Below are 12,053 nucleotides of genomic sequence, written 5' to 3'. Positions count from 1 at the left end.
AAATCTTTAAAAAAAAAAAAAAGAAAGAAGAGAAAACTCACAAGATCACTCCCTCTTCTCCCGTGTCAGAGCATTTGCTTTGAAAACTGGTGCAATTTCTTTCTCTGTCTCCCTGAAATGTGTGACTCTTTCTACCTCTTTCAGGTACCGACTGTTTTCCTCGAAGACTCGGGGAGCATCTTACCCCCTGTCATCTGGGAGATGAGGCCCCCAGTCCCAGGTTCTGTGGAATCACTGGAGCCTTCATTTATTTTCCTTTGATTTTTTTTTTAATTTATTTATTTATACAAGAGCTGGGGTACAGGTCAGATGTGCGGGAGGGTGAGAGGATTCACCAGAGACAGAGCGGGGCGCACGCTGTGCTCCGTGACAGGTCTTGCCAGGCCGGTCTCCTGAGGATTCTCACTGTTTATCTTGGGGACATCTCTGTGATGAGGCGTATCCTCTTGGACATGTGAAAAGGCGAGACTTCTTTCTGGTCTTGCAAGCTGGGTGGATTGCTCTGATGCGCTCGGCTCCTGGCGAGCTGCTTATTCAACAATAACATTGTTTTCTTCTATCTTTGTGGAAAGGTTTTCTGGGTCAGAGGAGATTTTACTCTTAATCTCCCCAACACCATCCGCCCCTCCAGCCTCCTGCCCGGTGTTTGCTCAGATCCAGTCACACTGGCCTGTGTATTCGTTTTCAAAAGTCTCAGCACACCCCTGACGCAGGACCTTGAATTTCTTGTTCCCCGGCTCAGCCCAGATGCTGCCCATCTATTTCTCATGATGTGCTTCGTGTTTCCTCCTCTCACCCGGTCGCTCCCAGGGGGGCAGGCCATGGGCGGCCCCTTCTTGTGTCCTCACAGTTGCCACCCACCGAGCTGGTTCTCGCCTTGCCCGCGCCCGCAGGTAACTTCCCCGAGGTCCGCTCTTGTCCTGCGCTGCTCATGGCGCCGTCTGCGGCTCCCACGGGGCCTGGAGCTGGGGAGGTCCGATTAAAGTCAGGTCTCCTGCCACCCTGGGAAGTCTCCTGCCACCCTGGGAAGTCTCCTGCCACCCTGGGAAGTCTCCCGCAAAGCTGCCTTGAACACCACAGCGAGCCCTTCCCTCTGCGGCCCTCGCCGTCGCGCCAGGGGCCAGAGCAGCTCCACCCGCTGTGACTTCTGGCTGGAGGGGAACCGTCACCGGCGTTTCCGTGCACCTTCCCGTGCTGGGGGGAGGCATGTCTTCCCTCCCTTGGCTCTTTCCGGAAGGATCGAACACGTTGCTTCTGTCTTGGCTCTTTGGAAAGAGCCAAGGGAGGGCAGACATGCCTCCCCGGGAAGGCGCTCAGGGCAGGGCAGCTCCCTCGGCCAACACCAAAGAGGTGGATCAAATCTCTCTTTATTTCTTTATACCAAACAGCATTATTTTTACCTTTGTGTCTCTGAAAAACTTCTAAGAATTGATATTATATTGTGGCCTTGGGAAAAAGGAAAAGTTGGCCAAAGGGAGTGGAGAACAGGCCCTTCCCTGGCCCCGGCTGGCGGCCCCTCGTGGAGTCAAGACCCGCGCCCAGACCCGCGCCCTGCGGCACAGCCCGGCCAGCGCGGTAGGACTGACCCTGCTCGGGCCCCGGAGGAGGACAGGCACGTCCCTTGCCCTGTGTCTTCCGAACCAGAGGCAGCGGCATCTGGACGCTGTGAAGGTCTGTGGGTTCTTCCGGGACAAGCACCGCTGCAAAGCGTGGGGAGCACGGAGAGCCCAGGGGCAGGAGATGCGCAGCCCAGAAGGAGCAACCGTCAGGGTCAGCTCAGCCCCCGCATCCCAGGGCCTGAAACGCAGCCCACTCCTGTACACACGACGCCGTCCCCGCTGTGCTGAGTGTTTTCTGCTCCCCGTTCCAGAACCCGGAGGGGCTCCCCATTGGCGGGGCTGCAGTGATACGTGAGGGCTGAGGAATGGCTGGTGGTGGTCACTCGTGGGCCCTGCGCCCCAGACAGCCACCTGCAGGGGGTGTGCTCTCCAACTAGCGGGCACTGAGCACCAAGGCAGCCGCTAGTTTCATTTTTATAAAAATACTCTATAAGATTAAACTACATTTTCCAAATAAAATGGAGAGCTTCATTTATATGTAAATAATTTGACTTAAAATTTAATTCACAACATTCAGCGTTAAGACGTGTGGCCCGTGGGCCTCCCTGGATGCTCCTGCAAGAGCCCCCAGTGCAGTGGGGGCGTGGGGTTCCTGCAGTGACTGTGTGGGCTCTCTCCCCACTGAAACAGCAGCGTAGCTGGTGAGAATTATCTATCTTTATTTTGTTGAAGCAATCACTGAAATTGTCCTAAGACCACACAGCAAATAGAGAACCATTGATTCTAGAAAGTCTGTGGGATCTCGGGAGGAATAGTGTGTGTGGCTCAGACAGCCTGAGTCTCAACCTGCTTCGGTCTTTCTACGCAGGCAACTGTGGCCAAGAAAACAGGGGTTTCCTCTGCCCCCCCCCAACCCTGCACCCCATCCAAGGGAGCCTCACCCCGCAAGAGGGGCGTCACCAGTGTCTCGTCTCTGCCAACTCCGTGTTGGGAAGAGCTATTCCATGCGGGATTGGCCTGGAAGATGGGGTCTTGCCTGTCCATGCTCCACTCGTGGGGTGGCACTCTGCCGCAGACACAGCAGAGCCGGCACACCGTGGGCCCCATCCCTCAGGCCCAGCTTGATCATGGGCACCGTGCCAGGCAGGAAGAGCTCAGAGACCAGCGGTTGCCACATCCTGACCTCTGACCTCTGGAAAGCAGGGGTCATTCCAGTTCAGCCCAGTCACAGCCCCTGGCCCAGCCCCGAGGCAGGAGAAGCAGGCTGCTAAGACAGAAGGCTAGATAGAAAGTTCTTCAGCTCAACCTGAAGGCAATGACCACATTTCAAACAAAGTGTGGAGAAGTTCCTGCTGTGGGTGCTGCCCAAGCATAAACACTTTGGACCATCACTGGGGATGGCAGTGCTGCCACGGCCGCGCAGCAGGCAAAACAGTAGACCTGTCAGAGAAAGCGTCTACCTCCCCCTTGTCATCTGCCAGGAGGACCCTGCCAGATGACCCCCTCTTGGGGTCCAGAGTGTGTCCTGTGCTGGGCTGCACCCCCACAGAAGCAGCCAGAGCAGGGTGCAGGGTGCTTGGGGGCATCCCCCCACCCCCCACCCCCATGCAGAGCCCACAGCTAAGGGCGGAAGCCTCACTGGCTCGGGGGACCTGAGCAGGACTTCTCTGACCTCTCTGACCCAGTCGATGCCTAAGGAGTCAGACTTAAATATAAAAGCACTCACCCCTGGTGGGCTGGAAGCCTGCGAACACCCTCAGAAGGGGGCATTCGAACCCAATGGCCCCCGGACGAATATGGGGCAAAGCTGTAGCCTCCCCGTCACACACATACCGAGTAGTAGAGTTAAAATCTAGCTGGCTAAGGGCTCGAGCATTGCCTTTGAGCAATAAGGGGCTTGTGCTGACCAGGTTAAAAGGTAAAAGAAAAAAGTTAAAAAGAGAAAAGGGAGCAGACAAGCCAGGAGGCGCACACAAAGGAAACCGGCTTCCTAGAACTGAGTTAGGAATTAAGCAAATAAAGCCGGCCCAACAGCTGGCCGCTGACCCGGTGCCTGAGCGAGACCTGGACAGCTAAACATTAACTGGCACAGCCACCTCCAAGCCCTGGGAACTTCTGGATGACCCTTCTGAAGCTGTTGCGAATTTTGAAGCTATAATAACGTTTCCCAGCAGGTAGCCAGCGCCGAGCAGGATTATCAGGACCACCTGAAGCTGCTGATTCTTACCCTCCAGCGGAGCAAGGGTGGAGGGCTGCGAGGTAACAGAAACAGAAATGACAGGCTGCAAGGTAACAGTTTAGAGGTGAGTCAGGTGACAATGGCCCCGATCGATGGATTTCCGCAGTGAAGACAGGAGCCTTACTACCCCCAGCGCTGTGGACACCAGGGTTATAACCAATGTTTCCCCTCCCACCCACTTCCCAGCTTCTACTGAAACCATTTTCTCTGTTAACATGACAAAAGGAAGAAAGAAAGAAATACCCCAGCTGACAACAGTCACAACAGCAAGCAAGGCCCCGCGGGCAGGGAGAATTCAGCAGTTGGTGTTGCTCTAATACATTATTGGAAGTGTCTGGTTTGCGACATGAATTTCAAGACATGCAAAGAAAAAGGAGGGTGTGACTGACACAGGGAAACACACTTGGACAACAGAAACTGCTTCTTTAAAGTGTGTAGGACTTTAATTAATTTGTAGTAGAAAAAAATAAATAAAATCCATAAGGCTATATAAAGCAATCGTTATAACCATGTATTGTTGAGTGTGTAACACATGCAGACATAAACGTGAAAGAATATCACAAAAAGAGGAAGGAGAGGGACTTCTTGGAGGAGTTTTTCTTTCTCACTGGGACGAAGTTAGTGCGTATCTTCAGGCCATCGGTGGTGATGAGTTAGGATGTGTATAGTGAGCTCTGGAGTAATTTTAAGCCCTGTGGCAACCACTAGGAGAATAGTACGCATAAAACAGTTTAGAAGCATTGAAGGAATTAAAATGGTGTGTCAGAAAATATCCGCTTAACATGCAAGGCTGTCTTCAAGGAGGAACAGAGAAACGAAGAATTGGGAAACATGAAAACTGAAAAGAAAACTGGCAAGTTGTAAATCCCACTGTATCGAGCACATGGTTAAATGCGAAAGGTGACATCCATCTGACGGGGCAACATGAATTTCCAGACATGCAAAGACATGCCAGCTTCACACGTCAAGACAGACTTAAAACAAAACCACAGCAAATTCAACACCCCGCGTCCTTGAGGGACTTCCCAAGACACCTTCCTCCCCCCGCATCCGCCCCCAAGCCGGGGAGCACCTCCCTAGAGCGCCTCCCCACCCCAGGTGCAGTGACTGGGCTTTATGCAAACAAGCATCCGACCAGGAACACCCGGCAGCCAGAGCCGGCCCAGGGCATCCTCCGCAGGCCCTCAGCTTCCAGGCCTTCCCAGAAGTCTCAGCTCCCCTCTTCCTCAGACTGGGGACTCTAGGGCACGGGAGGCGAGGGCAGGGAGTAGATCCTTGTCCCCCTGCCCGCCCTTGGGTGGCAGTTGCCTGCAGGGGGAGGGTTGGGCACCGCAGCCCGTGTTTATGGCCTGGTTGTGTTGAGGGAGGGGGAGGGGCAGAGACTGTGCAGGTGTGGGGTGCACTTTACCACCAGGCCCACCACCCTCTAAAGGATCACACTAATTCTGAGTGTAGGACAGGAAGGACACAGGGCAGGTTTTCTAGGATCCAGCAGACCAGGTAAAGGAGGAGTCAGAGTCCTCAGTGGTTTTTGCAGGTTTTTTATTGGGTTCACCAGGCACATGGCAGGCAGGGGTGCTGGGGGGCTGGGAGGCTGGCAGGCCTCCCAGGCCCCAGCAAATCTTCACTCTATCTGGGCTCTCTGGCGTTCTCTGCTTCTGCTTCGGGCTTCTTCTCTTTCGGCTTCTGCTGCTACTGCCATCCCCATGACACCGCCCTTAAAAGCCCAGTCTCAGCCCAGGTGAATCCCATCTACCTGGGCCCACACCCTGCTCCAGGTGCCCGCCATCAGGCATGCATTCAGGACCGCGAGGATCCATCATCTATCCTGATGGCGGGAGGGCAGAAAAGCCTGACATTTTTCCTTACCCTACACTGAGGAACTAGGAAAATGAGCTGGCCTCAGGCTGCATGACCCTTCAGCCTCAACCCCAGCACCGGCCTGTGGCAGAGCTCTCTCCCTGCCAACCAGTACCTATGGGCAAGGGCACTGAGTCTCGTTTCTCCCTAAGCTGCTCCTGCTCTGGGCAGGGAGTGAAGGGGACGGCCACATGCCATTCTCTGCCAGGCTGGAAGTCAGAGGCCAAGAGGCCATTTTTGAATGCATAGAATGTTCTATACAAAGGCAGGCTGCTGTGCCATTTCCTTCCCTGCCTCTAGTGTTGAAACCTGAAAACCGGCTGGAGGTCCTCGAAACAGTCGGGGGTGAGGGTGGGGTGCTGGATGTAGCGCAAGCAAAATCTGCCGTCAAGCTGGCCCCACCTTGTTAGGCCTAACTTCAACAGGTGTTTTGAATGAAACTGATCTCCCCTCCCCCCCTTACTACCCACCACATTAGCTTGGGGCCTCCAAGTACCCAAAGGCTGTATTTAACACAGCAACTTGAGATTCCCGATGTGGGTGCTGAGCCCCCAGAGGTGAGAAAGTCAGGTCTTGCCTATTGTAGGGTAAGGTAAAAAGTATCAGGCTTTTCTGCCCTCCCGCCATCAGGATAGATGATGGAACTCTGCGGTCCTGAACCCATGCCTGGTGGCGGGCACCTGGAGTAGGGTGTGGGCATGCGTAGATGGGATTCACCTGGGCTGAGCCTGGGCCTTTTAGGGGCGGCATCGCAGGGACGCCAGCAGAAGCCAAGAAAGAAGCAGAGGAGCAGAGCAGAGAGAAACAGAGAAGCAGAAGAACCACGAGAACAAGGGCACCAGAGAACACCAGAGAGTCCAGATAGAGTGAGGACTTGCTGGAGGCTGGGAGACCTGCCAGCCTCCCGGCCCCCCAGCACCCCTGCCTGCCTTGTGCCTGGTAAACCCCAATAAAAGCCTGCAAAAGCCACTGAGGACTCCAGGACTCCTCCTTTACCCGGTCTGGTCTGCTGGATCAGAAAACCTGCACCGTGTCCATTCCTGTCCCTTACACCTATCTTTCAGGAAGTTTCCCTTTTGAGAGGGAGGGTGGGGTGGGGTCTAGGAGCTGGGAGACACAGGGTTCTCCTCTGTGCCCCCTTAGTAAACCAAGGGCCAGGGGGCCCACTGGGAGGCCCGGTGGGGGGGGGGGCAGCAGCAGGGCCCTCTGGCAGGCTCAGCAGGGCTGGGGGAGATGCTTTATCTTGGTGATAGTTGCTTTTCTCTTGGTACTTGGACTTGAGGAAACAGCCAGAGGGGCTAAATTAAGAAACTGTTCCTCGAGGCAGAATGAAACCCTTCCATTTTCTGACAGCACTAACTGCAAATCCTAGGCATGCACAATGACTAATTTTAAACACACCATTTTTTAAATTTTTCAGTGTAAAACTCAAACACAATAAAGAAGCCTTAGAACTATGTTTTTGAGGCGAGGCTGCACTCACTCTCGAGGGTTCTGGGAAGGTGAGCACGGCTACATCTCAGAAGCTGATGCGTCTTTACAGAGCATTAGGACACTTTCCTCCACATGGCTGGACTCCAAGTAAACCTCCAGAGGAGTGGAGAGGGGTGCGTGGGGCGGCCGCTGCTGGGCAGGGGGCATTTCTGAGAAACCAGGAAGGGAAGGAGCGAGCTGTGAGCACAGGCTGCGTGTCAAAACCACTCTCTGGGCTCCCTCCCTCACTTCTGGTAGGAAGGCGCCCTGAGCCCCAAACCACATTCCTTCCTGCCCCACCCCGCTGCTTCCCCCCACCCCCCAAAGCCCCCCCTCCTCGTCATTCTGCAGACAAGGGCCATCCACAGACCTCACATGTGGTGGATCTGGCAACCAGAAATTTAAAATAAGCTGTTTTTCCAGTAGCCAAAATGATCCTTCACCAAAGCTCATCGACCAAGAACCCAAGCGTGCAAGCCGCAGTCTGGGTGAAGGGATGTCTTTTCCAATGACCTGCTAATTCTTTGCAACCCACAGTAACTCAGTTTCTGTGAACCCACAGAAGCAGGCCCACCAAAAGGGCCTTGTCTGCTAATCTGGAAAAGTCCTCGTACAGAGGAGTCACTGGCAGTGGGATCAGTCATTTTGAAGGCTGCCCCACTTTCCAAACCTGTAAAAATGTCTGTTCTCAGTCTCCCTGGGAGAGGAATCGGCGGGGCTGCCTTTACGTTTGGAATATGAAGCGGGCCTCACAGATATGTGCATGGGCCCAGGAGAAGGCTCTCTGGCTTTCTGGAGCAGGTCCATAGAGGGGGTTGGTGGGCAGGGAGCCCACTGGGGAAGCGCTCAAGCTGCTTGGGGAACAAAGAGCTGAGGGCTCCTGGGATGCAAAGCTGCGTTGCCTGCCTGGCTGCAACGTTGCAGTGAGATAGCTGCAGCTGGGTAACTGCTGAGTGGGTAACTCACATGGGTTCTAAGGCTCAGCGTCCTCTTTACTCCTATTTATTAGAACAGGAAGGAGACTGCTGGAGATCAGTTGCTTCCACTGGCACCTGAATCTCTATTTCAGTCTGAGTATTTTGATGTTTTAAAACCCAGATACAGTACATAGAGTGGAACATTTGCAACTGTTCAACATAATTTTACTCTCTCCCCCACCCCACCCACACCCTGGTAAAGAAAAAAGTCAACATCACCCCATAGACATCATTACATAAAACCTCACTACATACTTGGGAGGTAGATATTGTTATGTCCTTACTTTTTTTTTAATCAAAACATCAAATAACAACTGAGTCTCTTCCCCTAAATCATATACAGTGTTGTGAACCAAGTTACCTCAATAAAAGAATTAATTTTAAAAATAAAATAAACGTGAATGGGTTAAATTATTCAATCAAAAGACAGAGATTATACGACTAGAGAAAAAACAGCCTTGTTACAACCTAAGGTCTTAAGATATATATATATATATATACACACACTAGTATATATATATATATATATATATATATACTAGTGTGTGTGTGTGTGTGTGTGTGTGTATAGACACACTAGTCCCAGGAAAAAAGAAAAAACTTTATGTCCTACTATATGCTGTCTACAGGAGTCACACATTACGCTCAAGATCCAAGCAGGTTGAAAGTGACAGAGGGAAAGGTTCTACCTTGCAGATAGCAGCCATGCAAGAGCTAGAGTGGCTCTCGTAACATCAGACAAAATAGGCTTCGATAAAAACTAAGGGAAAGGGTCTCCTTAGTGGCTGCGGGGTTAAGTCTCACCGCTTTGATCACTAAGGCCTGAGTTCGATCCCCGGCCAGGGAGCTACCCACATGGTGCAGCAGACCTTTCCTGTCTTGCCCACTGCTCCCCTCAGCAGTGGATTTCAGTAGATCTGCCTGTTCTGTTCCCCACTCTGTTTCTGGTGAATCCTCTCACCCGCCACAACTCTGGCCTACACCCCAGCTCTTGTATGCATAAATAAATAAAAATGAATCATTTTCTTAAAAAAAGAATATTAGAACAAAGATCTTCAACAAAATACTAGGAAGATAATCCAGCAACATGGAATTATCCCAGGTATGCAAAGATGTTTAGCATGTAAAAATTAATGTAAAATGCCATATGACTAGAATACAAAGGATAAAAAATATATATGATCATCTCAATAGATACAGAAAAATCACTTGACTAGTCCAATATTGGAAAAATGGTAAAACACCTTTATGGTTTAAAAGAAAAACTGTCATGATGAAAACACTTAACAAATAGGAATAGAACAGCCCCCGTCACCCTGGTAACAGCATCTGTGAAGATTGCAGCTGACATTCCACTAAGTGAAAGGCTAAGACTGGGGCTACGACAAGGGTGTCTGTTCTCACACTGTGTCCAAGATGGTCCTGGAGGTTCTCGCTAAAGGACTTACACAAGAAAAAGAAAGAGAGATAGAAAAGTCACCCAGATCAGAAGTGAAGAAGTACAGCTATCTCTGTCCTCAGAGGACATGACCTAGTATCTGGGAAATCCCAAGGAATTCACTAAAAAAACTATTAGACCTCAACTGGGTGGCAGGATACAAGGTCAAAATAGAAAAATCAATTGTATTTCTTTCCACTTACAGCGATCATTCCCAAAACGAAACTCAGAAAGCAATTCCACTTATGGTAACATTAGAAAGAATACAACATTTAAGATACACTGGACAAAACAGGCCTGAGCACACTCTAAACTGCTCATATGGAAATGTAAGGAAATATATTCACAAATATAAAGGAAATAGTTAAAAAAAACAAAAAAAGAACCCAAAATATCCAGCACAATCTGAACTAGAAGAACAGAGCTGGAGTACTCACACTTCCCAACTTCCTGCAAAGTCGCAGGAAACAAGACAACGTGTCCTGGCGTAGGACAGGCAGATACACCAATGGAATAAGACTGAGAAGTCAACCCTAAGATTTATGGCCTGTTGCTGTTTGACACAAGGGCCAAGACAAGTCAATGGAAAAGATGCTCTTTTCTACAAGGGGCACCTGTACAACACTTGTGAGGCAACATCACAAATTTGAAGCCCTTTCTCATGCCATAAACAAAAACGAACTCAAAGAGAGTCATAAATCGAAGTGCAGGAGTTAAAACTATGAAAGCCTTAGGAGAAAACTCCGGAGTAAAACTTCAACCTCAGCGAAGGCAACAATTCTCAGAGGCAATGGCAAAAGCACAAGTGGGTGATGAGGTTGATAAACTGACTCCACCACAATTCAGAACTTTATGCTGCAGAGGACAACACGGAGGGGAACGACACCCACAAACCCGGAGAAAATATTTGCGTGTCTCACCAGGATATATAAACTCAATAATAAGATATATAACTTAATAATAAGATAAATAAACTAATTAAAATATGGCCAAAGGACTTAACTAGTCATTTCTCCAGAGACCACATGGGAATGACTAATAAATATATGGAGATTCGAACATCACGGGTCATCGGGGAAGCACAAATCAAAGGCCTGACATACCAATTCACACACACTAGAATGGTTACAATAAAAGAATGTGAATTTTGGGCAACCATGGGGAAAGTGATGTTCTCAGGCATGGCTGCTGGGAAAGGAAAGAAGGTGCCACCACTTTGGAAAAGAGTTTGGCAGTTCCTCAAAGGCTTAGAGTTGACATTAGCACCCAGTAATTATCCTCCAGTAATTATTTCTCCTAGAGAAACATGAACATCTATCCCACAAAAACTTATGTGTGAATGTTCGCAGCAGCATTATTCATAATAGCCCAAAAGTGGAAGCAACCCAAATGTCTGTGAGTCAATGAGTGAAAAAACAAAATGAGTCAATGAGTCAATGAGTGAAAAACAAACAAACAAAAAATACTATTCCGTGCAATGGAATAGTATTCAGCCACGAACAAGGAACGAACCGCTGACAACTGCGACATCTTGAAAGCTAAGCGATAGAGACCAATGACCACATACCATGTGGCTGCATTGACATGTCCAGAACAGGCAAATCTAGAGAGAGGATGTGGGTCAGTGGTGGCCTCCGGCTGGGGGGAAGGAAGGTCGCTCAGAGAGGACATGGCTAACACTGGGCATAAGGTTTCTGTTAGACAGGAAGAAAATGTTATAAAATTAGATTGTGGCGATAGTCGCGCGACTCTGTAATATGCTAAAGTCCCATGACTTCACACTTGAGTGGGGAGACTACACAGCACACAAACTGCATCTCAACCAGGCTGTTCAAAAAAACAGTTCAGAGAACATAGAATCAGAAGACAAGCCGGGTGGAGGCAGTGGTGCTGTTGCCCACCCTCTCCGACAAGCTATTCAGAAGTCGGGCCTCTTGCTCTTCAACCCAGCGCTCCCTCAGTCACCGCTGATCCTTTCCCAGCACCCAGTCCTGGAGGGACTCCCGGGCACACTCACTCCCGAACACTCTGCTGCAGCGGGAGAGCGCGTGTCGTCTAGAGGGAAACTCTGTATGGCTCAGTTTTCCGAGAGATGCAAATTCTAGCCTGTCTGTGGTTTCCCCTTCCTGGGGAGGGGCCGCCCTCGCCCTGTCACCGCACTGTCTGTGCCCGCGCTCGCCTCTGGCACCGGCCGCGTTCCATTCTGCATCATGGGCAGAATAAAATCTGGAAGACATGTTCACGTTTCTTGGCCATATAAGAGGCTTGATTTGACCCTTTGCTGAAAATTATCTTCTCACGGCTACTATCTGCACGCACCCTGCCGGCTGGTGGACGAGGAAGACTAAAGTCAAAAGTTCAAGCTCAAAGCAGGAGCGCAAAGTAGAGCTTACCAGGCGCGAGGACTGGGGTACTGGGAAAAGTCCCGAAAGGCCGTCTCCACTCACACCTATCTTTCTCCGGATCTCACCTCCTGCCGGGGCAGAAGGACAGCAGGACTCGGGCAG

The sequence above is a fragment of the Talpa occidentalis genome, unplaced genomic scaffold (genome assembly GCF_014898055.3).
Source record: "Talpa occidentalis isolate TD23 unplaced genomic scaffold, MPIMG_talOcc4v2.1 talOcc4.7, whole genome shotgun sequence".
Classification (NCBI taxonomy): Eukaryota; Metazoa; Chordata; class Mammalia; order Eulipotyphla; family Talpidae; genus Talpa; species Talpa occidentalis.
The sequence above is the reverse complement of the archived record's forward strand: the minus strand, read 5'-3'. Positions refer to the sequence as shown.